Source organism: Miscanthus floridulus, chromosome 2 (assembly GCF_019320115.1).
Source record: "Miscanthus floridulus cultivar M001 chromosome 2, ASM1932011v1, whole genome shotgun sequence".
NCBI classification, from domain to species: domain Eukaryota; kingdom Viridiplantae; phylum Streptophyta; class Magnoliopsida; order Poales; family Poaceae; genus Miscanthus; species Miscanthus floridulus.
Window position 1 is genome coordinate 54,303,441 of NC_089581.1, and position 27,168 is coordinate 54,330,608.

The window sequence follows — 27,168 nt, forward strand, 5'->3', positions numbered from 1 at the left end:
CAAATGGCTAAGAGAGTGAGTTTGAGCCGGCCATAGGGCTTAAATAGAAGCCCCCACTGAAATAGAGCCGTTGTACCTCTTCACTGGGCACAACATGGGAGTGACCGGACGCTCTGGTCATATCGACCAGACGCTAGACCTCAGCGTCTGGTCACGCAATGCGTAGCCACGTGTCCCCTCTCTTCAAATGTTGATCGTCCGATCTCAACGGTTAAGTGATGACTGGACAGCTGCAGCTCAAAGTGACAGGACACTAAACCCCAGCGTCTAGTCATTTCTAGTAAGCATCCAGAGATGACTTTTCACGACCGAACGCGTCCGGTCATGCTCGACCGAACACACCCAGCATCCGGTCACTCGATGACTCCTCTAGTCCACTATCGTGTCAGCAGGACCGAACGCACCCTGTCAGCGTTCGGTCACTGAGTGACTCAGCGTCTAGTCAGAGACCGACATTGCGCCCCCTCTACTGCCACTGATCGGACATGCGTCGGTGGCACCATTGGACTGTCCGTACTCTATGGGCGAACACTCCGCTGGTGAAGTTCCTAATCCTTGCTCAAATGTGCCAACCACCAAGTGTATCACCTTGTGCACATGTGTTAGCATGTTTTCACAAACATTTTAAGGGTGTTAGCACTCCACTAGATCCTAAATGCATATGTAATGAGTTAGAGCATCTAGTGGCACTTTGATAACCTGCATTTCGATACGAGTTTAATCCCTCTTAATAGTATGGCTATTGAACCTAAATGTGATCACACTCGTTAAGTGTCTTGATCACCAAAACAAAATAGCTCCTACTATTTATACCTTTGCCTTGAGCATTTTGTTTTTCTCTTTCTTCTTTTCAAGTCCAAGCACTTGATCATCACCATGGCATCACCATCATCATGTCATGATCTTCATTTGCTTCATCACTTGGAATGTGCTACCTATCTCATGATCACTTGATAAACTAGGTTAGCACTTAGGGTTTCATTAATTCATCAAAACCAAACTAGAGCTTTAGCAGGATTCTAGGAAAACCATCAATGTTCAGGCAGTAACTACTAACCCAGGCTCCTAGCCATTTCTGGCGGTGGTTGTGAGGAAGGCTGAGCGAAAAGCTAGCTCAAAGGAAAAAGCTAAGTGAGCTAAAGTGCGCCAAGTGGTGGTACCTAAGGGCTAAGTCAGGCTCTTCTTATAAAAGCGGAGCGTTCAGTGGTCCTGGCGTGGTCCACCAGGGTTCCCATGTGGGATCACTACGACGAATCAACCAAATTCCGTGCGTTCGAGGCGAGCGGCGTGCGATGTCATTACTGACTAGTATGACTGTAGGGCAAGGGTCCGACAAGAGTGTAGAAAAGGGGTATGGGGAGACATGGGTAACGACAAGCGTGAACCATGGGCGAACGTGAAACACGAAACCACAGTGCAGACCCAACTCTGGAATAGGAACGAGTCAGTCATGCACAATACTACACGCGCGACACCTATGGATGGCATATCTACAAGTCATATGACACTACAATGCACAAATAGGATATGCATAAATGCACGTCCTATATGTCATTTCACTGTTGCCAACATATAGGGCAACCGTTCTCAAATTTTTGGCACATCGTTCTCTCCTTGTAACTAGTCGATACTATCGGACTATGCTCGAGTCAGTGTACCTGTAGAAAACTTGATTAAGCCTACCTAAGTCAGTAGAGTGTCATCTATTCTGGATATATAACCATAGTAATAGGGCTACTTATATAACTTCACAGTTGAACGCCCTAACTTTTTGCAAAAATAGGTTGTCAAATTTCAGTTTAGAAAAGTTTTCGAAGCTTTATTTCCTCATTTGCGCTCTGATACCACCTGTAGCAGAACCGCCTAATCTAATGCCTCCTGAGAGTGCTCGTCTTCCATTAGACACTAAGCACTCAAGGGAGAACAAATTACTCGGTTCCGTCAGGCACACCCCAACGGAGAACCCAAAAATCCACATTTTTCTATCAGGATCACAAATGAGAGAATAAAGCCTACATTATTCTTAACCATTCCTTGCATTACTTTTATTACAACATTAGAGTACAATGGTTATTGTTATACAGCAGAATGTAACCAGGTTATCAGAGTTATGAACAATTTAATGTAACAACGGAATATAAACATGTGATCAGAATTATAGCGGAAACAATTATCTATTCATGGCATGTGGAAACTTTGATATGTAAACTATGACAATAGATTATAAAACTTTCTCTTATAAAAACATTTAGTAATAGTTATAAATAAAAACTATGATCGCAGCGTAAAGGAGTCCTCACTGAGCCCACCAGGAGGAGTCCACACACAAGAGTCAGCTCTAGCATCCGTCAGTCACCTGCAACAGAGAGAATAAAACTCTGAGTACTCAATTATACTCAGCAAGACTTACCCAATAGGAGGAAAGAAAAGACTCCAAGGATATGCAAGACTATCTATCTTGTGGGTTTATTGCATTTGTAGGAAGCATTACTAAGCGTGTGTCCTTATATTCGATTTTTATTAATAGCCGCATTGGTTCATTAACTAACCATTCTATGTAAGCACCTATGCTACTTTCAAACAGGTGGTAAGCAATCATATTTCCTTTTTCCGTCTTCCATCTTTCATCTTCAGTTCTTATTACGGTGCTAGACCCAAAAACAAGTCATACCGGATTGCCCGGCGATTCACGAATCAATGCCCCCAGCTGGGTACCCCGAAAACACACACCCCGCTTGTACCCCGAGTATAAGCAGGACCAACCCATCACCCTCCTGTCCTGGGTGTCCAGGTCCTCATCCAAACTGGGAATCCAAGTCCCGCGCCCTGAGTCCCGGACTCAGTGCGGTGCAAGGACCTCCTAACCCCAAAACCACCAAGACAGTCGGTCCAAAAATAGCCGGACCCATAACAAAAGAGCAACAAGTCTTCCAAATGCTCATACATAAGTATGTGCTCGGGATAATAAATCTATGACTTGCCTCGAGACTTATGCAATGGCTGGTCCTTAACCGACAAAGACAGGGAAAGCAGTGTAACCAAGCTATGCGCCACATCTGCGGCGACACAACCTCTTACACCCACCAATACCCAAACCATATCCCTGTCCGATCACTATTTTTCTTTCCATCATTTATATTTTCCAAGTGATAATAATACGGTAATATATTTCCTATCTCTCGCGAGTGACAGGCAATCACTCGACTTCTATCGGAGTCCTGTAGCACAGCATTCTATATGATCCTGTCATACTAGTAAGACTTATAGGATATATATATATATAATTTAACTCCTAAAAACTTAATGCACAAATATAATTTAAACTGTAGAAAAGTAGGGGATTATGCACCGGGGCTTGCCTAGGTAAGATAAATTAAAAAGTTAGTATCTACATCTTCAGATCATCTAACATCAACTGAATAGAAAACCCACTGTATCATCTCCTGGAGAGAATACCATTACACCATCTTTGGATTCCCAATCATCCTTCAATTGATCCGTTGATCCATCATCGTACCTATATGATATACAATGCGATACAATGCAAAGACATAATTAATCGACTGCAACCGTGACTCGTAAAATACTATTTACGCCACTCAAGCTGACGATGCTAGTTCTAACGACGACCGTACTTAGGCTACATATCCATGTTATAAAAAAAAACGTTATTTCCCAATAATTATTTTTGTTATATAAACCCAAGTTGTTTCTTTATTCTACTCTATCAATTTAATCTTTATCTGTAATAGGACATCATTATCTATTTAGCAAACTAATTATTCCAAAGCTATAAAAATTACAGTGAGTACCTAATATTGCTAGGAGCGTACTGTACAATTTTTGATTCAACAATATTATCAATTTATCATGGAAATTCCTACAAGTTTATAGTTTACAATATTAAGTACCTTAAATTAATTATATAGCTTCTAAGAATATTATATAGCTTCCAACAATATTAAGTACCTTAAACTAAATTAGCTAAATGTTTTAGAATGCTAAAGGCCAGCGGCCATCAACCGGCCCAGCGGCCCATTCAGCCTGGTCCAGCGGCGAGGTGACCCGACGGCTAGGCGCGCGTAGGCGTGGGCAGCCCAGGCGCTGGCAGTCAGCGGTAGGCCGGCCCAGCAGCACGGTGCGGCCCACCTACCAGAGAACCGCCCTGGCCCGAAGGCGCACAGCATGGCCCAGGCCTACCCAAGCGGCGCGGCGAGCCCGGGCGGGGCGCGCGAGTGGCCCACCAGTCGACCCACACGGCCAAGGCAGCCCAGGCGACGGCGGTACCATTTTACGAAGAAGCCCCCGAGCTCTCCTCAAATTAACCTACGGTACAAAGTTACTATTCCTAAGAGTCAAGCATTTCGCACTGAGAACCCCGTACAAACTTTTACTTAGACTCTTACCCTTCTCGTCATCCACAAGCAGAGCACAGACGAGGAAAACATCGGTCGACGGCAGGAACGACGCATCTAGGCATGTGGTTACGCAACGGTGGCACGCGTGCATGGGGAAGGAGTGTGCAGCAGGCAGTGGCGGCCACGGTGCAGCAAGCCCCACGACACCAGTGGCATAGCGTGCTCACGCGCGTAGCGGTGGAAGCGGACAACGGCGGGGCCGTTGTTGGACCGTGGTCCGGCGTGGGGACGCAACGTGGGACCCGGCGCACGGGAGGGCCAAGAGTAGGGAAGGTGGCGTGGTGGCGCGTCACGACGGGGACGTGGTGCGGGACAGCGCAGGGAGGAAGAGGAGGGGGGTGCTGACGCGCTGGGAGACAGAAGGAGCCATGATGTCCTAGGCGCGCTACGAGGAAGGCGAGGCTGAGGAATGGAGGCACGGGCATTGCGGTTGCTGCGGCATGGGCGTTGCGGTTGCTGCGGCACGGGAGGAACTACAGGGGGAACTGTCACCGGCGGCGTCCAGCCGGGGTGGTCATGGAGGCGGGCAGATGCGGTGGTGGTCGAGGAGCAGGCCAAGGCGATGGCGCTCCTAGGGCTCGGTGGCGCAGCGACGGAAGCGGCTGTAGGTGTCGCAGGAGGCCGCCCAGAGTTGCGTCTGCGGACACGGCCGAATGGGACACGTGACGCAGCAGCGCGCCAGCACGGATGAGGCGTGCGGATAGCGGAGGAGGTGCCTAGGAGGGCCACGCCGCGGAGCAGTGGGTCTGGCATGCCGGGCGGTTGGCAAGGCACGGTGACGTTGGCACGAGGCAAGCAACTAAGAGGAGAAAGGAGAGGCGGCGCTGCTCGGGGGTAAGCAGAGGAGGGAGCCGAGCGAGAGAGCAAGGAGGCCAAGCTAGAGTTGGAACACCGATGAGCAGCAGAGAAGAAAAGGGAGGAGGCAGTGCTTGAGCTTAGCCCTGGACTAGACCATGGTGGATGCGTGCTAGCAGCAGAGCTCGGTGCGCATGCGCTGTGGCTGAGCGACAGTGGCCGAAAGGCAAGAGAAAAAGGGAGGGAGGGAGTGACAGGTCTAGCATGGCTTGGCCTCATCACAGGTGCGACGTGACTACGAAAAAGACCGCACCGCACAGGCACCGACAGACAGCAGAGAGAGGCAAGGCAAGGACGAGCAGAGGACGTGATGGTGCTTGTAGAGATGAAGCGACCAAACTGGCAGTGAGACAGAGAAAGGTAGTGGCACAGACAACCGACACATCAGGGTTCAACCAACTTTCATTAACTTAGGGACACCGCGAACTGGCACAACGTGGTCGATAGGGCAACCCGATTAACCTCCACCAATAATTATTTCACGCCAAAAGTTCATGCTTCGCACTAACCTATAGAGACAAAATATTTAAGCACTATGCAATTACTTTGCTCAATATAGTTCGCTACAAATGGCATTTTAAACATAAGCTCCAGATTTTTTTTAAAATTCGAGAAAATTGTTGCAGGTAACTCTACTTAGGTCTAATCCTCGGTGCTAAATGAGCTTCGTAACATCAGAGGTGTTACACCGGACGTAGCCCCGAGATGAGAAAAAACACATTCACCGCAAGGTGAAGTGTGCCCACTTAGTCACCGAGCCTGACAGTAGGTGACGTGGTCACGTGGTGCCAGGGTTAGAAACAAGCAGTCATTAGAAGAAAATCCCCAATGCGATGAGGAAACTGAGACTGTAGGAGATAAATCAACGATACGGGCCATGGTTGCGCAAAAGCCCAGGTAACGACCCACCCTGCTGTTGCGGAGAATTCAAAGATGCGCCAATCATGGGAGCAATTTCTCAAAAACCCTCGAATGCAAAAGGGTGGAGGAGTGCTTTATAACTACGCCACCACACCCTGCACTCCCACCTTTGCCACTTTGCCATTTCGTCTTCCTCCTCAGCCCTCGTGCTTCCAGATTCGTAGCCGCACGTGCTTCCACCGCTAGCCCCATTCCGGATCTGAGAGATGGTGCCAAAGAGGCGAGCTGTGAACCCAAAGAAGGTGAGCCCAAAGAAGGCGAGTGCTGAAGCGAGGCAGTGACGAAGAGTGGGTGCCGTCGCGCACGGGGGAGGCGGAAGCTCAATAGATTGGTGGAGGCAGGCGTTCTTCCTGACCTGCGTCACCAGCCGGATGGCGGTCGGCCCTCGGTGAGCACTTCCAATGCCTCATACCGATGAAGCTATAGTGTTTGAGGACTACTTTTAGCGTGGATTAGGTTTTCCTGTTCATCCGTTCTTGAGGGATTTATTGGAGCTCTGGAGGGTCAGTCTGTGCAACCTCCACCCAAACACCATATTGCACATATCTATCTTCATCCATTTCTATGAGGCATATCTCCGAATCCTTCCCCACTTCAACCTCTTCTGTCACCTGTTCTGGCTGAAGAAGAAAGACGGTGGATGGTTCCACGGTGGTCGACGGCAGTGTATCTTAGCTGCACGATGGAATGGCGGGTGAGTACCTTATTGTGCCGCTGAACACATCGTTGAAAGGGGTGGAAACACCTAGGTGATTCTACATGAAGCAGAGCCATCCCACCATCCGCTGCGACAGCCAACCACATCCCGGAGAGCTAGAAAAGCTGGTCAAAGAAGCCAAGCAGCGCTGATATGGAGCAGGTAAGGGAGCTCCTTGGCTTAATAAAGGGCATGAAGACCAATGGTGGACTGGTGGCGGTGAGCTTTATAGTGCACCGTGTCTAGACCTGCAAGGAGGGGCCCACATAGCCTTTGAGTTCAAGGGGGAGACCAACGACACCCGGGAGAGGATGAAGATGCTATCGAGGGATGTTGTGCAGGAGCAGGCCATAGAGCTATTCACTCCACTCGCTTCATTCAACTTGCCAGGGCAGACGAGACCCTTTCACTGCAAGAATCTACCTCCTTAGGTAAATATCTCTATTGTGTGTTCCTGATGCTTTTTATCTTTTATCGTTGCCGAGCAGTGGACTGATTCACTTATACGAAGATCCATTCACAGGAAAGAGCGGTGTACTTCTCAGGCGTGCCGAGGGGTGATTGGCCACAGTAGTACTTGCCCGGCCACCAACTCAGCCTGAGGAGGGAGCCATCAATATCTCATCAGAGTCTAGAGGCGTGGACGCTGGTCGGACGGAGAGTCCATCCCCGGTGTTGGAGAAAGTCTAGGGAAAAGAGGACAGCGGCAGACGAGCCTAGCCTAGAAGAAGAGAAAGACAGTGGGTGCCGCTCCCCTCAAGCCGAGCGGCATCTCGCTTGGCGGTGACCGGACCACTCGAACGCGGAGTGCCACGATGTCCGAGTGGTCGAATGACTGACGAAGTGCTAGTGGCTCCTCCACTGAGCACTAAGGCGCTTCCTGCGCAGCACGCGCGCGGAGGGGCAATCAGGAGGGAGGGGAGGAAGTCCCCAAACAGCAGGCGACGAGGGTCCCCGCGCAGCAGGCGAAGGGAGTCCCCGAGCAGTAGGCGAGGGAGTCTCGGAAGTGGTAGGCCGAGGAGAGGCCGACGGCGGAGACCATGAGACCTCCACCCCAAAGGCGCAGGAATTGACCCCAAGGCCGCGACTGGGGGCTCTAGGTAGGCAGCGCCGGTTTAGAAAAGTGTATCGATAGGCCAACACATAAGTATCCTTACCTTGGAGTTATTTTTTGTCGTATCCTTATCTCTTTTGGCGACTAACAAGCTGATCCGATGTAGCGCGAGGCGTGTGGAGGATCTAACCCTGCCCGTCCAAACTGACGAGCAGTCAAGGGCTGGTCTCGAGGCGGAGGCAATGCCGGCGGCTCCTGTCCCGGAGTCCCTGGCTGCTCGACAGCTGGCGGAGGAGTCAACCGTCGCTGCTGATGGACTTGGTGGTGGCGAGAGATTAGCGTCGATGGTGGACGGGTCGGCGACGATGCCTAGGGCAACGACGGAAGCCGCCGGGTCTTCGGGAGCGGAGGCTGGAGTCGCCAATGCCGCGCCGGAGGCCGGAGCGGAAAAACCTACAGTGCTCGAAGAGCAGACAAGCGCTCCCTGAGGCGTCGACGGGCGTGGTCGGACACGCTGTTGAAAGGTCCTAATGGCTAGAGAGGGAGTGAATAGCCTATTAAAAATTTTACAACAACACTTAACAAACCGGTTAGATAAATATGAGGCGAAGCAAGTGTTGCGCTAGCCTACTAAAATAGCAAGCCACCTACCACAACTCTAGTTTATATAGTTTCTATTCACACAATAGCTATGTCACTACACTAAGTTAGTGTGCTCTCAAAAGCTAACTAAAGAGCCACACTAACCAAACTAACAAGCTCTCACAACTAGCTATACTAAAGAGCTTGACAACTAGTTTGCGGTAATAGTAAAGAGAGTGAGCAATTTGTTTATACTGCCTGTATCGAGGAAGGAGCCAATCAATCACAAGAATGAATACCAATGAAGACCAATCACCTCGAAATCAAATGATGACACAATGATTTTTTACTGAGATTCACTTGCTTGCCGGCAAGCTAGTCATCGTTGTGGTGATTCACTCAGTTGGAGGTTCATGAGCTAATTGACATCACACGCCAAACCCTCAATAGGGTGCTGCACAATCAACACAACATGAGGATCATACAAGCCTACGAGCAATCCACTAGAGTACCTTTTGACTCTCTATCGGGGAAAGATCAAGAACCCCTCACAATCACCATGATCGGAGCCGGAAGACAATCACCACTCTCCGCTCAATGATCCTCGCTGCTCCAAGCCATCTAGGTGGCGGCAACTACCAAGAGTAACAAGCGAATCCCTCAGCGAAACATGAACACTAAGAGCCTCTAGATGCAAGCACTCAAGCAATGTACTTGGATTCTCTCTCAATCTCACAAAAATGATGAATCAATGATGGAGATGAGTGGAGAGGCTTTGGCTAAGCTCACAAGGTTGCTATGTCAATGCAAATGGCCAAGAGGGTGAGCTTGAGCCGGCTATAGGGCTTAAATAGAAACCCCTACGAAATAGAGCCGTTGTACCCCTTTACTAGGCACAACTTGAGGTGACCGGATGCTTCGGTCGGATCGACCGGACGCTAGCCCTCAGCGTTCGGTCACAGTGATACATGCCATGTGTCCTCTCTCTTTGAATACTATTCGCCCGATCTCAACAGTCAACAGTCGACCGGACGCTGCGGCATAAGTGACCGGACGCTGAGCCTTCCAGCGCCCGGTCGTTTCCAGTAAGGTTCTAGAAACGAATTTCTTCGACCGGACGCATCCGGTCATGCTTGACCGGACACACCCAGTGTCCGGTCACTCGGCGACACCTCTGTGCACGACCATGTCAATGTGACCGGAGACAGCCAGTCAGTGTCCGGTCGTTTCAGCGCTAGCGTCCGGTCGATGACCGACGCTGCGCTTTTTCTGCTGCTACTGGTCGGACACGCCGGTCCTTCAGAGACCAACGTCCGGTCACTTACAGTGACCTCCATCTTTTCTATCTAGGGCGCCGGTGAAGTTCTTAGCCCTTGCTCAAATATCCCAACCACCAAGTGTATCATCTTGTGCACATGTGTTAGTGTTGGAGTATGAGAGTATGAGTGTATTAGGCCCATGAGGCCCATGTATGACTAATATACATTGCTACCCTTCTAGGGTTAGCCCATGATGAATACACACAAGTCAAGCTGCGGGGTGTGTGTGCTTCTTTTCATGTCCAGTCTGTAACTCCGCTGCGACGGTAGTTCAGACTGCGGGGGGTGTTGGAGTATGAGAGTATGAGTGTATTAGGCCCATGAGGCCCATGTATGACTAATATACATTGCTACCCTTCTAGGGGTTAGCATATTTTTATAAATATTTTCAAGGGTGTTAGCACTCCACTAGATCCTAAATGCACATGCAATAAGTTAGAGCATTAGTGACACTTTGATAACCGCATTCCGATATGAGTTTTACCCCTCTTAATAGTACGGCTATCAAACCTAAATGTGATCACACTCTCTAAGTGTCTTGATCACCAAAACAAAATAGCTCCTACTATTTATACCGTTGCCTTGAGCCTTTTGTTTTTCTTTTTCTTCTTTTCAAGTCCAAGCACTTGATCATCACCATGGTATTACCATCATCATGTCATGATCTTCATTTGCTTCACCACTTGAAATGTGCTACCTATCTCATGATCACTTGATAAACTAGGTTAGCACTTAAGGTTTCATCAATTCACCAAAACTAAACTAGAGCTTTCAGCTGTCCGGCCACGAAGCCCTCCGGTGGTGTCTCCAGCTGCAGTGGAGGAGGACGAGGTGGAAGAGGTGAGGACTGGGTCCGGCAGCACATATCATAAAAGATAATCCAATAGCTAAAAATTAGACATATTTTTTCCAAAGAAATCTGCTGACAAATAAATAGTAATATTATTATTTTTTATTCCAGAGAAGTGCAAAGGCATTGATTAAATAATATTGACAACTAGGCAGATTTCCCGAGCGTTCTTGGGGGAAATTAATAACAATTATAGGTGAATATTGGATGTATAGAACGAAGACTAAACTATCAGATAGTCATATTAGATCTATCGACATAGAGATTTGTTTGTCGGTTAAACTGACCTTTTGCTTTGTAGAACCCTTGTTCTTATTGACTGCACTGCACTCATCATTCGTCATGTATCTATTGTATAACTACGATCTGTGGGAAAATCGACGGAAGAGCGATTAAGATTTCAGTGGCGTCTTGAGTAAAGGTTCTTTTTCTAAGTATCTTTTTCGATTAAAGAATGAAAGAAATATTTATAGGATGTCTATTGTCACCCATAAAATGGAATATAAAATTCCAAAAACAGTAAGCTACGAGCTGAAAACATCTACATGCGAAGAGGTTCTGATGTAGTTGTTCACCACCAACTGTGCTACTGGTTGTCAGTTCTGTTTAGCTGCATGTCACGTTGTATTGTGCACACCAACTGTGAAGAGGAAGACGGAAATATATATCTATATCTATATCTAGTAATAAAGAGATAAAATTTCTATATTTTCTTCCAATCTAATCATCCACTTGGTTTCGAACTAAACTCGCTCGGACTCGTGTCGGGCCTAATTCTGTTCGGAGTCGCATTCGGCCATAACTTGCCGTCTTTCTATTCCGTCCACACGCAGCACCGCCGTCTGCACACAACGCACTTTCCCTAGACGCCGTGCCGCTCGTGCTTCCCTCTGTCCAACGCATGGCAAGTTTGAATCGGGATAAAAAAAAAATCTCGGATCTGAAAATCCCCTGGTATTTTTTGACAAAAATCCTTCCTTCTCCTTCCTATATCGACGATGCTTCAACAACGGCGAGGAGGAACGTGGACCGCGTGACCATGACGATGAGGAGAAAGGCACGGGACCTGGCGCAGCGGGCCAGCGGCGTGGGGAAGCTGCATAGGCGTGACGACGACGCTTCAGCAATGGCAAGGCGGAGCGCAGGCCCGGTGGCGCGGAGAAACACAGACCGCAGGACAATGACGGCAAGGAGGAAGGGGCATGAGGCCTAGCTACTCTCGCGCTCCTCCGGCAGCCACTCGTCCTTGGCCTCCTCCAGTCGGACAGGCGTGCTCAGGCTCCTCCGGTGGCCGGGCGTGCTTGCTCTTGGGAGGCAGCGTATCTGTGGACGGACGCATGTGAAAGTGAAAGTGGTGCGTGCGGTAGAGATAAGATGGAGAGAGAAATAAGAGAAGATAAAAAACTGAAGGAAGAAAACAAAAAAAAGTAAAATAAAATAAAAATACAATTGTATTATAGGTATATCACTGTTTTCCATAACCAAGAGTTGTTCTCCCAAACGTTTTCCTATCAAAATAAACTGAAGCCAAGAAAAGTTGCTCCACTATAGAAGCTATAGCTATACTAAAATCGGAGTTTATCAATCAGGCCCTTAGTTGGGGAGGACGCGTGGGACAATGCGTCAGTGAGCATAGCATGTCGGGTTAGTTTTTTTGTGGGAGCACGCGGTCACGGTGCAGATAATGGTGTCGTGGTTGTGGCATGCAGTTGTGAGTTGGCTCTGGGCTCTGCCCGGTGTGAACTGTGAAGCCATGTCTAGGTTTTGAATGATTTGAGATAAATTTGAAATAGGTATCATTGGATACATCAAGGATTGATGATTAGAACAATATGTTAATAATAATCTGTTCGTTGCAAATTATGAGTCATTCTGCCTTTCTTAGATAAGCGATTAAAATACTAATTACTTAATTGTCTCGAACTCATGAGTCGTAGTCATGTGAGTTAGATAGCATAGGTCCAACCAACACGGAGTCTAATTCTAAAGCGTAGTAGAACAAATGACACAAGATATAAATTCCGTTGCAACATACGAACATATTTGCTAGTCAAATTTAAAAGGTATGGAGAGGGAGAGAGAGATAAGAATTTGGATCTGATTGCTCACCGTTCAGAGGCCTTACTGGATAGTTGTAGGCGCAGGATTCCTAGCACGTGGATCACAACTGGTTGCACCCTGGAGACTGGAGGTGAATGCTATGCTGGTTTGGATTGCGAGAGTGCTGCCACAATATGTATAGGAAAGGCAACATTTAACTGACAAGAAGCCCAGTAGTTGTAGATGCAGAGGTGAGTTCCGGAGTTGAGGGGCTGCATCGGCTTGCTGGCTGTAAGGTTCTTTGCAGTCTTTTCTTAGTCCACTTATACAGTGGTTAGCTCTTTACAGTTAATACATGACCCACTTGTCTTTCTCACAGATTTTCTTGGTTCTTGTGCCCAAGCCGGTTGTAAGCTTACAGCCCACTTCTCCTCTCTCTCCTCTCCTCTCTCCTCCACCTCAGCATTTAGTCGGCTTACAGCCTGTTATTATACTTGCTCTTATAGAGCTGGTGAGGGAGGCCAAACCTTTTGATGCTTCGTATGCCCATGGCATGCATTGGATGAAGTGCTTGTCATTGATTCATTTATAGATGGGACGAACTGAGGAGTCTAGAAACTGAGAAAGGAAGTGCATGATTGATGGTTTCTGTAAACCGTTTCTCATTAGAGGGATGGCAGATGGGAGGACGTGAGGTGGCATGATGAACGAAGGATAGGAATTGTGTTTGTACTATCTCCAATATCTCCAATAAGAGACTTATAAGGAGACCCAAATCCAAAATAGGTCTCCAATAGAATACCTAATGGGTCTCCAATAGAATACCTATAGCCCCAACAGAGTATTTATATGAAAGACCTATTTTGGGTGTCTTGAGAGGTATAACCCAAATCTGAGTATCCTCTTTCCTGGAGACTCATTTATAGAAATGAGTTCTCTTTTGGATCTTGTTGTTGGAGAAGACCAAATATAGATATTGAACCTTTTGCCTGTAGCGCTATCAAAATGTGGAATGGGTCTTATATTTTGAGTAACGGTTGTTGGAGACAGTCTCAGTGACTTGGTCTCCTAATGAGTCTCGCAATAGTATTTGTACTTAGTGACTTGGTGGGGCTCTGGTGATAACAGTGGCCTCACAAAATCACAGAGAAATATGGTAGTGATGTTTTATTTTATAAAACTATAAGATTATGGTGGCGACTATTTAGATTTGTTTTTTCAATTATTCTTGACTGGTGCCTACCATCAAAATTACTCAAAGTTGGACAGATATAGTTTTTTTTCCAATAAGTCGGAAGGATTTTTTAAAAAAACTTGAATGATTTTGTTTGTTTTTTTAGGTTTTTAGAGCGGTTGCGTTTCTAGTGAAGTGCTGCCTCTCGTATGAATTTTCTTTCTTAACGATGGTCGTATAAATGGGCCAGCCAAAGGCCAATAACGAATCCCATCAGAGCTGGCCCGAGCTGAAACCAAAGAAGAAGAAGAAAAAAAATGAAAAGAAGAACATAAGTCGATCCTGAATCCAGGACCAACGTTTTCGCCATAAAAGTTGGCGGATCCGCTCCGCGCCACTCATCGGACATCGGAGATGCGCGCGGGTGGCGGCGCGCGTCCCCGACACGCACCACTCTCCCCGACCGCCTCCGCCGCTGCCACGCTACTCGTACCCGCCTCCGTCGCCATGCCCACGCCGCGCCTCGCGCACCTCCGCCACCTCGCCCTCTCACTCCGCTCCGCCCCACCCCGCCCGCTTGTCCCCAACCTAGGCCACCCGCTCCCCGGACCGGTTCACTCGTCCCTTCTCCTCCCCTCCCCCGTGCCATGGCTGGCGTCGCGCACGCAGGTGAGCGACGACGAGCCAGCTGATCCCGTACCATTAAGTCTCCCTTGCCTTTCTGGCTGGTGAATCGATGGTGCGTGTGGAGCGCAGGTCTGGCGATGTGGTCGACGGAATACGAGGAGGTGCTCGGGTGCCTCTCGTCTCTGATAACGCAGAAGGTGCGCGCGGACACCGGCAACCGCGGCAACCAGTGGGAGCTCATGGCCAAGTACGTGCAGGTGGGTGACGCTGGGTTGTTTCCGTTTGGTTCGTGTCTCGGTGTCTGCTGCTGCTGCTGCTGCTGTTTCTGATTGAGGTGTGGTTGTGTTGTCAGATACTTGAGCTGGAGGAGTCCATCGCGCAGTTGAAAGTGGTTCACGTTGCTGGGACCAAAGGAAAGGTAACCGCTACTTCTGCTGTTGCACTGTGGGGTTAACCTTTTCTTATTTGTTTTAGTTCTATACTGCTTCCGATGGATTTAGCTATGCGGTTTCAGTAACACACTTATTGGTGATCTTGCACAATCACGATTCACGACGGTAGTTGTTATGGAGTTATAACAATATCTCAGTGATCAGTGCTAATTTGTTTCTTTTTTTTTTCCTAGAACATGCAGACGCAGGAAAGCTGCGTATCTTTGTATTAAGAAGAAAGAGGGTCTAGAACCCTTACAACACACACCCACACACCTGATATCCAATTTGTTTCTGTTTGGCCTGTGTTTCCCTATGGAACATTGGAGCCAGCATTTTACAGTCTTGGCACTAAAAAAAGGAGAGCACACAGGAGGAATCATGTGTCTTTAATTTCTGGGAGACTGGGGTATTTGAAATCATAATCGCAACCAGCAAAATCTTTGTTGTAGAACTGGTTTACTTTGGAAACCTGCATATCTGTGTAGTTTCTCTTTCCTGAGAAATGGACTGGACTGCAAGCTTTGTTTGCCAGACCAATGTAAATGAAATGAAGCTCTTTTTAGATTGTTCTAGCGCTCAATGTACTGTGGAAACTCTATGCCAGTCTTGCAAAAGAAAATGTTTAATGGACGCATCTTGAAATTTATGTATCTTTCCTATCCTTTAGGGTTCAACATGCACATTTGCTGAGTCAATCCTTCGATCATGTGGTTTCCGCACTGGGCTCTTCACTTCACCGCATTTGATGGATGTCCGCGAGCGATTTCGGCTTGATGGGTAATTTTCTCCGTTACCGCCTTTCAACCTTTATTTTGTTTATCTGTTCGGTTTTAGCTTGTTCTGAAGGCATTTATAGTTGAGTTGCTTGAATTTATTTAATTCTTTCTATCATTATGTGCCTTGACACTTATTGAATATTGAATATCCTATGTTCTGATGAGTCTATAGGCTGGACATTTCGGAAGAAAAGTTTATTAGGTATTTCTGGTGGTGCTGGAACAAACTGAAGGTAACTATCCACCTGATTTTCTTTATATGGTTGGTGAAATATCAAAGAAACAACAGTGGATCTGCGACATTTTACTCTGAGTTTATGGTCTCCTTGGAAACAATCATTGACACTGTTGAAATATTTGTTGTACCATCCAGGACAGGAACTGGTGATGATGTACCAATGCCAGCCTACTTTAGGTTCCTTGCACTGTTAGCATTCAAGATCTTTTCAGATGAGCAGGTTAATACTTTGCAAAACACTTTCTAGTCCACAACTTTTTTAATCATGTAGTGGGTGTAGGAAGCATATCCCAGCTTCCTTTTTTAATGGATTTTTTTCCCAGCCTGAGGGAATTCGTGGATGTTGCCTCATTTTGTATGAAAATAAATTGGTTGAAAAGCATATTTTGTGTCATAGTGGAATCTAAAAGATTGCTTCCTTCATAATACTCCCTCCGTCCATGTATAGTAGGCGTAACCATATTTTTATTCTGTCCTCGAATACAAGGTGGCTATGCGCATGGCTGCATGCAGCATTTACCCTTGGACTCTTCAGCTCTCGCGCATGCAGCTGGCCGTTAGCACTAGACGTTAGCTCGAAGGAATCTACATTTGCGTAGAAGCTAAACAGAATGCATGCGGGGCGAGCCCTAACGGCGCATGACGGGGATGCATGGGGCGGAGTTATTTGGAGGCGAAATTAAAGGAAGTTTCCTAAAAACTCGCGGTAATTAAACAATTCCTTGGTCTTGGTGTTTTTGGAGTTGTGCCTACTATACGTGGACAGTAGGAGTACCTGTCATCATCTCCACTCAAACTGTCTGCTGCTAATGCTCTTGACAGATATGACACATTATTAATAATCTGCATTATAAAGTCCTTAATTATCTAATAAGTTTATTTAAGAAGCACTACCATTTTAGGTAGATGAAGCTGTCGGATGCTGCTCAAATTTTTTATCCTTTCCTAGCAGCATGCTAAAAAAAATTTCCTTGTTTTGTCCTGTTTAAGCAGGTGGATGTCGCGGTGCTCGAGGTTGGTTTGGGAGGGAAGTATGATGCAACTAATGTGGTGTGTAGTATGCTTACTATTATTTTCTACTCAAATAACAGTACGCGGTAATAGAAAGTGTTCATGATTTATACTATTATAGTATATAATCACCATTCACCAAACAAAAAGGAAGCTTGTTGACTAGCAAGACTTATGTTGATATACCATCTTGACTTTCTGATTGAAATGCTGAACCTTACAACTATATTTTGTATTCAAAAAGTTTGGACTGAGATCTCTGTGCAAGCTTAATAATCAGTGATGCTGTAGTTGGCTCATATAACCATCTAGGTTCAGTTGCACTGTGCATAATCTGTTTGAAGTTCACACTTAGTGCATGTGAAAATCATTGACAATACCGGGCCTGGTGCAAGCGGTAGTCTTACCGCCTGTGACCGGAAGTGCATTGCACAGGCGAGGGTAAGGCTTGCCACTAACACCCTTCCCCAGACCCCGCACAGAGCGGGAGCTCTCTGCACTGTGTACGCTCTTTAATACCTTGACTTGAACAAATGCTGAGGAGCATAGCTGATTTGTGAACACTTGCAGGTCAGAGCACCTGTCGTTTGTGGAGTATCATCCCTTGGGTATGATCATATGGAAATTCTTGGTTAGTTATGAAACTGAAAGATGAAATAGCATCCTTAGTAGATTTGTTTCACACAGCCAATGCTTGTTCCCAATAAGCAGGAAACACACTTGGAGAAATTGCTGGAGAGAAGGCTGGGATACTTAAGGTGTTTTGCTAGCTTTGCCTGGATATTCATCAGCTGACCTACTGTAGCTAAAACTGTTTTTTTTTCTCCATATATGGCCTTTTTCCTCAATACAGAAAGGAGTTTTGGCGTATACAGTTCCACAGCCAGAAGAGGCAATGTCTGTACTGATGCAGCGAGCTTCTGAGTTGGGTGTATGTTACATTTTATGTCGCAGTCCTTTTTAGTTGTCACCATGTCTTGCATGTTATGGACTGGGGCATTGGCCTGGAGCCATGGTTTCAGCAGTTCAAGGACAAGCAATAGGTGCTCATTCATCAGCGCAACAACCTAGCTATGTGGCTGGCAACAGTGTGAAGGTTAGATTAGTATGGATTGGTTTGTTAGATAAGATCCTTGAGTTGAATCTGTTAGCTATGCTTGTTAGGACTTAGGAGCCATCCTATAAAAGGAAGGCAATACGGCAAGCTCTAAGGATAAGCAAGAAGAACCCTAGAAAGCAGTCAGAGCCTCTAGAGGGAGGGCGACTAGCTGGTTCTTCCTGCTATCCCAGAGCCTCCAGTGGGAGGTGAAGACTCTGGTGAAGCAGTTGGAAGAACTGCGACACAAATAATAGCAATAGAAAGATGCAGTTGGAGAAGTGGTCCATGGCTCCATACCACTGTGAGCGCAGTCAATGCCATGGCCTAAGGCAGACAAAGGCAGTGGCAATACTGGTGGTGAAGATGACACTGATGCCACTGTTGAAGGAGGCATGGGTGCAGCAAGCATGGTTGTTGGCGAGTGACAAAGGAAGACCTTTCTCAGTGGTTAGCGACGGTTCTTCCTACTATCCCTAGATCTTGATGTATGCCTTTCTTTTATAGGCCGGCTCCTAATAAACATAGCTAACAAATACAACTAAATGACCTTAACTACCAAACTGATCAATACTAATCTAATCTTCACATGTTTCCTTGGCAGACCACACGGCTAATTTGTTGTGTGATGTGCAGCTGTTGCTTGGCCTTGAACTGCTGAACCCATGGCTCCAGGCCAATGCCTAGTCCATAACGCTGCCTTTATTAATTTGTCCATTAACATGACTATAATTACGATCAGCTTTTGATATAATCAACTGAAATTCTCTAAAGGTTTCTCTTCAAGTAGTCCAGCCTTTGGACCCACAGAAATTAGAGGATCAACCTCTTGGACTCCATGGTGAACACCAATACATGAATGCAGGTCTTGCAGTTGCATTGGCTAATACCTGGCTTGAGAGGCAAGGCCATTTGAACAGAATACATGCCAAACATTCTGTAAGTACTCCAAATATGTATGTATTTATTTCCCTGCAAGATATATTAGCGGCAGTTGTCATTCTACCACTGAATGCAGGGCGCCTTGCCAGATCAGTTCATCAAAGGGCTGTCAAGTGCTTGTCTGCAAGGTCGAGCACAGATTGTTCCAGATCCACAAGTGAACTCAGAAAACGATAAGGATCGTGATTCTTCATTGGTTTTCTATTTGGATGGGGCACATAGTCCAGAAAGCATGGAAATGTGTGCAAGATGGTTTGCCCACGTTACAAATAATGATGGAATGCAGACAGGTTCTTTGGAGCAGCCTCATACTGACAGGGATTCTAGGAAGGTATGCGTTACGGTGGCAGTTTTCGTGTCGAATCACATCTCTCTCTCTCTCTTGCACATACCATTTTTCTTACTTATTATATATTATTATGCATCCTCTTTTGGATTTTTTTTTATATTTGCAGTTTCTCCTTTTCAATTGCATGACTGTAAGAGATCCTCAGAGATTGCTCCCACGTCTTCTAGATACATGTGCTCAAAATGGTACAATCAGTCAAATTCTTTATTTTTGTTTGAAGATCTTGAACCATATAATATTTCCTTCCATAGTTACTCACATGTAGTGATGTCTGGAGAAAATACAAGATTCTCCCATAACCAATGCTGATATGCATATCATGTAGAAATTGTCCTGTTCCAATGAGTGGCTAGTTAACCAGCTGGTTAAGTATTGTATGAACTAGCTGCCATACTCTGTATTTGCTTGCTCTTCAAGATCAATGTACTTGTATCATGAGTTGCATGAATGCTCCTGTTGGTCTTATAATATCAGTAACCATTTTTCTCAGGGCTCCACTTTGAGCAGGCCTTATTTGTGCCAAACCAATCACAGTACAACAAGCTTGGTTCCCTTGCATCCCCACCTTCCGAGCGTGAACAAATTGATCTGTCATGGCAGTTGTCACTCCAAAAGGTGTGGGAAAACCTGCCTCATGGCAATAAAGGTTGTTCCAAACTTCATTGTGAAATTGTGTTTAGTTGTCAGCATGTGTTTTCTTATTGAAACATTGAGTTGAAGATGATATATGGACTTTGTGGGAATGCTGCAGGTCGAAATGATGCAAACTCTAGCAGAACTAGCTCAGTTTTTGAATCTCTTCCGTTGGCAATTAAATGGCTAAGGGAAACTGCTCAACAAAACCAATCGATTCAATTTCAGGTGAAAGCATATGCTACAATCTCTATAGTGTTCTCTCAAATGTTCCACAGCACTTAGACATCCTATCATGTGCATCTAGAGTGTTCGGTCCATTATTCCCTCAGTACAAGGTTATTTCATGGACTTGCAGAATTGAGTGCCAGTGTATCACATTTTCTGCAGTAACCGTCACTGATTCATGTACTTCTTCATTAATATTGTCATGTATTGTGTGTTATCCTGTTAATCTGATTGCTGGTGTACGACTCTGCGTACATATTTATGTTTTCTTGCTTTTCTTTTGTTGCGTTTTCCATTACTTTGAATATCTAACATCTTTGTTAAATTTGTTTTTGGTTTATGTTCCTTCCGTTCTATTCCATGGTATAGCTATTTTTTACATTCTACATTTCTCTAGCAACTGCTTTCCTACTTACTGATACATTTGCATTTCCACACCTGAGCCAGGTCTTAGCTGCTGGCTCCCTGCACCTTGTTGGCGATGTATTGAGATTGCTCAAGAAGTAACTTCATTTGGAATGGCACATTGTTCAGAGTGAAATGGCTGCCTATGGACCACTATGGCACTAACTTGAGGCTTATCGAAATTTGTGAGTGGGATAACACAATATATCAACTTGGTTAGAAGACTGGAAGAAATTGAAAGGCATTTGATTTCAGTTCCGATCAACTGTAAAATTGTTGTATTTCATCGTTTCTTTAAGTTCCTGGCTCCCTGCCTTTTTTGGCATTATGTACCACTACATGCTCAGTCCAGAAGAATGTAACCAAATTTTAGAATGTACAAACAGTGAATTTTATTATACCAATCATATCATTTATTTATACTTCCTCTAGAAAATCAGTATTTATAAATCATCTATTCTATAAATGTTTGTTGTGGTAATTGCAGATGTATTTTTCGGCAGCATTCCCCGTTGGAGAGTAGCTGTCGACATCAGTGGTTGTCCTGGGTTTCCCTGAGTACTTTGCATAGAAGCAGAACTGGAACTGACATGGTACAAATTCTTTTGCAGAATGAATTCTTCAGAGTGAAACCAGATTAAAACAAAAAAAAGAAGGTCCTGAACCAGAACCAGAGAAGAGGTAGGTACATATGTATCCTATGTCTTACCATTTCCCCCGCTTTCCTCCAGTTGAGGATAATTCTATTCCTATCATTCGACTGAGCTAGTTTCTGTTCTTGTTCTTTGATGCTCTATATAAGCTTATTTGTCATTCTATCCTCTGAAATTCAATTCATTTTCATGACCATACTTCTCAAAAAGGCCAATTGCATTTTCTTTACAATTAGCTATCGTATGATGAAAATATACTTTTTTAATCGCCTGTGTTTCTGGTGCACTAAGAATAACATTGGTCGACAGCTAACACTGGGTTTTAGTTTTTCCATTGCTTCTGCAGATGTCTCGGACTATTTGTGGCCATTACGGACACTAAGTGTGGTTCCATCACTTTGTGTAGGATAGGAGGAAAAAACAAAAATTAAAGCCATGCAAGGAGAAGTGAGCAAAGCTAGCGATACGACGTGGCACTTTTATTCTTATACACCTCTGACCGTTTCATTTGACTGGGAGTCTAACGCCCTAACCTCTTCAATTTATTCCTATCTTTTCTCGTGCAAAAGGATTCAGGCACTGTATTTTAAAGCCTTCTGTTACTCCTTGTGCCCACCCTCTCTTTGGCTTTCTTCTGCATCTATCAGGTTGCAGATTGAGAGCCAAAACCAAGTTATCTTGATACCACTAGATAGAATGTTTGTGCCAGTCAACACTTGTTAGCAGCTAAGCAATATATATTTGTTAGGCACCACCACTGAGATATCAAGATGACGTTCCCTGGTACGCAGGATAAGTGCAATGCGCTTGTGACAAAAATGTCCATTTCATTGCTGTATAAGAGTACTTGTGTGTGGAAATTTACTTATCAAGGCAGTGGAAAGCAACACTACCTCTCAAACTTTTGCTAAATACAAATCCAAGTGAAGTTAGTAACGGAAATGCATGTCCACTCACATGCGAGCTCTAGGATATTTGGCGATTAAACTTCTGTACCTTGGCTGAACTCTCTAGTTATTTTCCTTCTCTCCAGGAGTTTATCTTGCTCGTCTGAACTCTGAGGGCCTGTTCGAAATACTGGAATCTCACACGAATTTCATAGGAATCAGGAAAAATGAAGGAGGCAGATGACCATGTGGATGAGCTCTACCACAACCGTTTCTGGCAGCTGTTGGAGGAGACAGGCAGGCGGGCAGCTACAACAACCTGAATCTGCTCAAGCCCGCAGAGCCTGCAATCCGCAAAGGCAGGTGCGGAGGCGGGCGCAACCCAGGAAGAAGCGTCACACGGAGCAAGTGCTGGAAGCCGCAGAGCACCAGGAAAGAACCTACGCGCAATGCACGAAGGCATATATACCCGTTGGATGTTACAGTAGAGTTTATTAGAGGCTTATATTACGGCCTTAGCCTTACCGCTCAACACGAGCGCCTCCGGTCGTTCTCTGGAGTAACCTCCCTCGCCTTGGCACCTGCTGTCCTGGATCCTTCATTCGTTCGTGCCAATCGGCCTATTCGCTGGTTGGTTTCTGGACTAATAAGTTCGGCTGGTGCTGGTTTGTTGTGAGAGAAAAACACCTTTTGCTGACTGAAACTAACAATGTTTGATCAACGTGAGCCAAGAGAAAAAGTACAAGAGTCGCAGAATGTGTCCGACAAGACGACGCAAATTCGCTGGGAGGATGTGTCCGACAAGACGACGCAAATTCGCTGGAAGGAACTCTGCCTCGGGTGCACTGCTCCATCCCGGTCATGCAGTCATCATGTGAAGAAAGGAGAGACGTACTATGGCCAAGGGAGGAACAACCGGGCACAACAGAATCGCATCATTGAAAAAAAGAAGAAAAAAAAAACTCACCGCCGAACTGTTTGTCGCTTTACAGTGCTGTTGTCATCGGTGAAAAATGGTGGACAGACACAGTTGCTATCGCCCTTTTGGATGGGTGGACAGGACAGCGGTGGCTGTGGGGACTGCTCACTGCTGCTAGGCAAATCCGGACAAGCAGGAAACTGCGTCGCGCCAACTCGCCATACGGTCCAGACTTCCAGCTAAGAAAACACGGACATGGAGAAGTTGCACACAGGCGACTAGACTAGCAACGTGCGAGAGATGAGCAGGCTAGACCGCCAAAAGGACTAGACAAGCAACGTGCGAGTCCCAGAATCAGTAACTTTCAGGCGGACGACCTCGGGTAGCACACGCAGCTGCCTGCCTGCCTCCTCCATTGACCTGATCAAGTCATTTTTCTTATTATTTTCCAGGTGCGCCCGTCATCCTCTCCTCACCTAAGCGCGTGTTTAGTTGCAGGAAGTTGGAATTTAGGGCTACTGTAGCACTTTCGTTTTTATTTGGCAATTAGTGTTCAATCATGGATTAATTAGGCTCAAAACGTTCGTCTCGCAATTTCCTACCAAACTGTGCAATTAGTTTTTTTTTCGTCTACATTTAATGCTCCATGCACAGGCCACAAACATTCGATGTGATAGGTACTGTAGCACTTTTTAGGAATTTGGGGTAGAATTAAACACGCGCTAATCGGGACACCTGCATCAAATTACCACCACACAAACCGCGCGCAGTCCTCTGGGTTGAGTCCTGGACACGTCACCTAATCCACACCGGCAGAGGCAGGCGGGGCCCGGACACAGGCAAACCGCTTTCACGCTAAAGAGAGAAATCTACCGGCCGCAGAAGGCGAAGCGAGGAAAAAGCGGAGCTGGCAGCGCGATGACGTCGCGGAGAGTGAGACAAGGAAGAAAAAGGCTGCTGCCCCTGGCAGCATATTCTGGCTTCGCGATCGGGGTACTATGCGCGTCCCAGGAAAAAAGGGGCGCGTCAGTTTCCGTCTCTGCACTGCAGTGCCTCCTGCCGCCTGCCGCGCGCGGGGTTGGGACGGTTGTTGTTGACTTGTTGGTGAGGCGAAGGCAGGAGAAGCGGGAAGCGCCGCTGGCCGTGGCCGCTGCCCGGTCACCGGGAGAGTTTTTTCTGTGCGCCCGCGCGCTCCCTTCCTTTTCAGATCAAAAACAGGGCAGGTATAGAAGTCCAACGGCCCGGCACGGCATGGGCCCGTGCCAGGCAGGGCCCGATGGGGTTCGGGCCAGCACGGCACGTCGTGCCTACCGGGCCGTGCCGAGGCGGGCATCGTACCTGACCTACGGCCCAGGCATGGCCTGCTGGGCCGTTTATCGGGTCGGGCTGGCCCAAGAAGCACGGCCAGTCCAACGTGTCGGGCCAACCCGGGCCCACGATGAAGTGCGAGCAACCAGAGAGAGGGGGAAGGGGAGGAAGCGCGAGCAGCCAGAGATGTAGTGGCCGCCGACGACCTTGCCCTTGGGGCCCTTGACACCGGCGAGGAGATGGAGGGGGCGTCGGCGTCCGTGGCGCAGAGGTGGGGAGGGGAAGGGAGTTAGGAGCGCGGTGCTCCGGATCTCCGCCCGAACGCGCCCGTCGGGTCTCTGCAGCCCGCGGAACCCCTCGCCGCCGCGGCCGCCGGAGTGGAGGCGGGGAGGGGGCATCCGCGTGGGGGCGCGGCATCGACGCCCGTGCGCGAGGGCCGAGGGGAGGGAGGGGCGTCCCGCGCGGCACCGGCAGCGCTTCCGGGGCCCAGATCCAGGACCGTGCGCGAGGGATGCGGAGGGGAGAAGCTACGGCCTACGCGAGTGATGCCGGAGGGGGAGAGGCTGCAGCGTCGTGCCTGCAGGAGCCAGGAGAGATGCGGAGGGGGAGAGGCTGAGGTGTCGCGCCTGCGGCAGGGATGCGGAGGGAGCTGCGGCGTCGCACCTGCGGGAGCCTGCGGGGGGATGCGGAGGGGGGGATGGCCCGATGGGAAGGGAGCTAGGGATCAGGGGGTGGGGGCGGGCCGGCTAAGGGAGCAGGCCGGCCTTGGGGAGGAGAGGAGGGGGAAGGGGAGGGGGGAGGCCGGGCCGTGCCGTGCCAGCCCATGGGCTTGAGCAGCGGCCCAGGCACAGCTTGCTCCCTCGGGCCGGGCCAGTCCGGGCCCGCTAACCATCGTGTCGTGCCGTGTTTGGTCCAGGCTAAAATTACGTGCTTCGTGTCGGGTCGCCGTGCGTCGAGCCGCATGGACATTTATAAGGGCAGGGCATCCGTGATTTCCGCGAGATTCGAGCACTGGCGCCGTCACGTCTGATCGGGATCACCGGATTGCACGCACGTCTTCGTTGGTGTACAAGAGCGAGTAAAATAATAGTTCTATAGTCAAACAAATACTGATGTTAAAGAGAGAAAAAGATAAGAATTTGATTCTCGTGTAAGCAACGAGCTGAGCACGAGAGCTTACGGTGATGGACGTACACATAAATATGAAGACAGTTAGAATTTAGAAAAGAGAATGTGTGATATAGGTAAAAGTAATAATAAAAAAGTTTCTTGTATATACTTGGCTTGACTTTACAACTTAGCTAATAACCAAACACCACTTGATTTTATTATTGGACTTATTTTAAGTGAGTGTTTTGAGCGTCTAGCACTCAAAGCGCAGTGGATTCACAAGCGGGGGGCGTCCGGAGATGGCATCATCGCCAATGGAGGCGAGCCAAACTGTGTCGGGGCTGTGGCCTTGTGGGCAAGGGTGGCTGGAATCAAGCGCTTCCAAGTAAAGAAAAAGAAGGAAAGAAGAAAGGAACTGATAGATGTGGCCCACGGTCACAAGTTTATTATCTCACCCATTCCTATCCCTCCAATCAAACAATGAAATAAAATGATTTCATTGCTCTAATTTGAACAAATCTACAGGATCACTCCGCCTAGAAGAAGTCCTCCCTTCATCCACAAAAGAATACAATTCTCGTTTTTTGAGAAGTTAAGCCGTTCAAACATTGACTAAATTTATATTGCAAAGGTACTCTCTCTGTCCAGAAAAAAATACAATTACGGGTTACGTGCCAGTAAAAGTAGATCACGTTTGATCAAACTTCTAGTGAATACTATTCACATTTAAAGCTTCAAAATAATTTACTATGAAAATACATTTCGTAATTAATCTAATAATACTTATTTGATATCATAAACATTAATTACTTTTTATCTATAATTGATCAAACTTAGGATAATAAACTATGACACTGTGCTAAAATTGTATTCTTTTCTGGACGAAGCGAGTACTAACATTCATGAATAAAATAAATACCATTAAATTAGTTGTAGAATATTTTTTTATAATAAATTTATTTGGACATATACTAATACTATTTACTATAAACTTGGTTAAACTTGAACTAGATTTTCCGGCTGGATCTCATAATTGCATTCTTTTGTGGACAGAGGTAGTATAATAGATTTCTCACTTCCTTTTTGTCTCCAAACGAAACGCATCTTAGATAACTCACAAAATGGACCGGTTATGATTTGTGTCGGTACAGAAAGTGACCAACTAGTGAATATTTGTAGTTTTGCAGTATGTTGTGATCGGAGGTGGCCTAGCACTCAATGACATATGATTTATACTGGTTCAGGCAACGTGCCTTACGTCCAGTTTGGGTCGGTCGGTGACTTTATTCCTGAGCCCAGGTGCTCGAAGTTTGCTGTGGGGTTACAAACAAAAAGGAGAAAGATGGAGTGTAGTGCCCCACCTGCTGCGTCCCTATTCCTCGGACGGGGAGCAAGGTCGCGAGTCGGCGTCGTGATATGGAGCACTCCGCTTGTTGAACGGCGGCGGTCTCCAGCAGTGCCCGGAGGTTTCGGTGGATCGTCCGTTCGCGAGGGTCGTTCGGCTCGGACAGGCCACGCAGGAGCATTACCGCGGTGGCAATGTTCTGACTGGCCCGAGCGAACTGCGGGGGATCGGTCCTCCTAACCGGGGTGTTGCGCTGGACCTAACGGGTGCGACCCCGAGCACCGTTCGCCGATCTAT

At 47.0% G+C, this 27,168-nt stretch overlaps 1 pseudogene; it reads left to right on the forward strand.

Moving 5' to 3' along the window:
* The first annotated feature begins 14,259 nt into the window (after positions 1-14,259).
* LOC136524285 (folylpolyglutamate synthase-like) lies at positions 14,260-20,791 on the forward strand (annotated as a pseudogene).
* Positions 20,792-27,168: the final 6,377 nt, after the last annotated feature.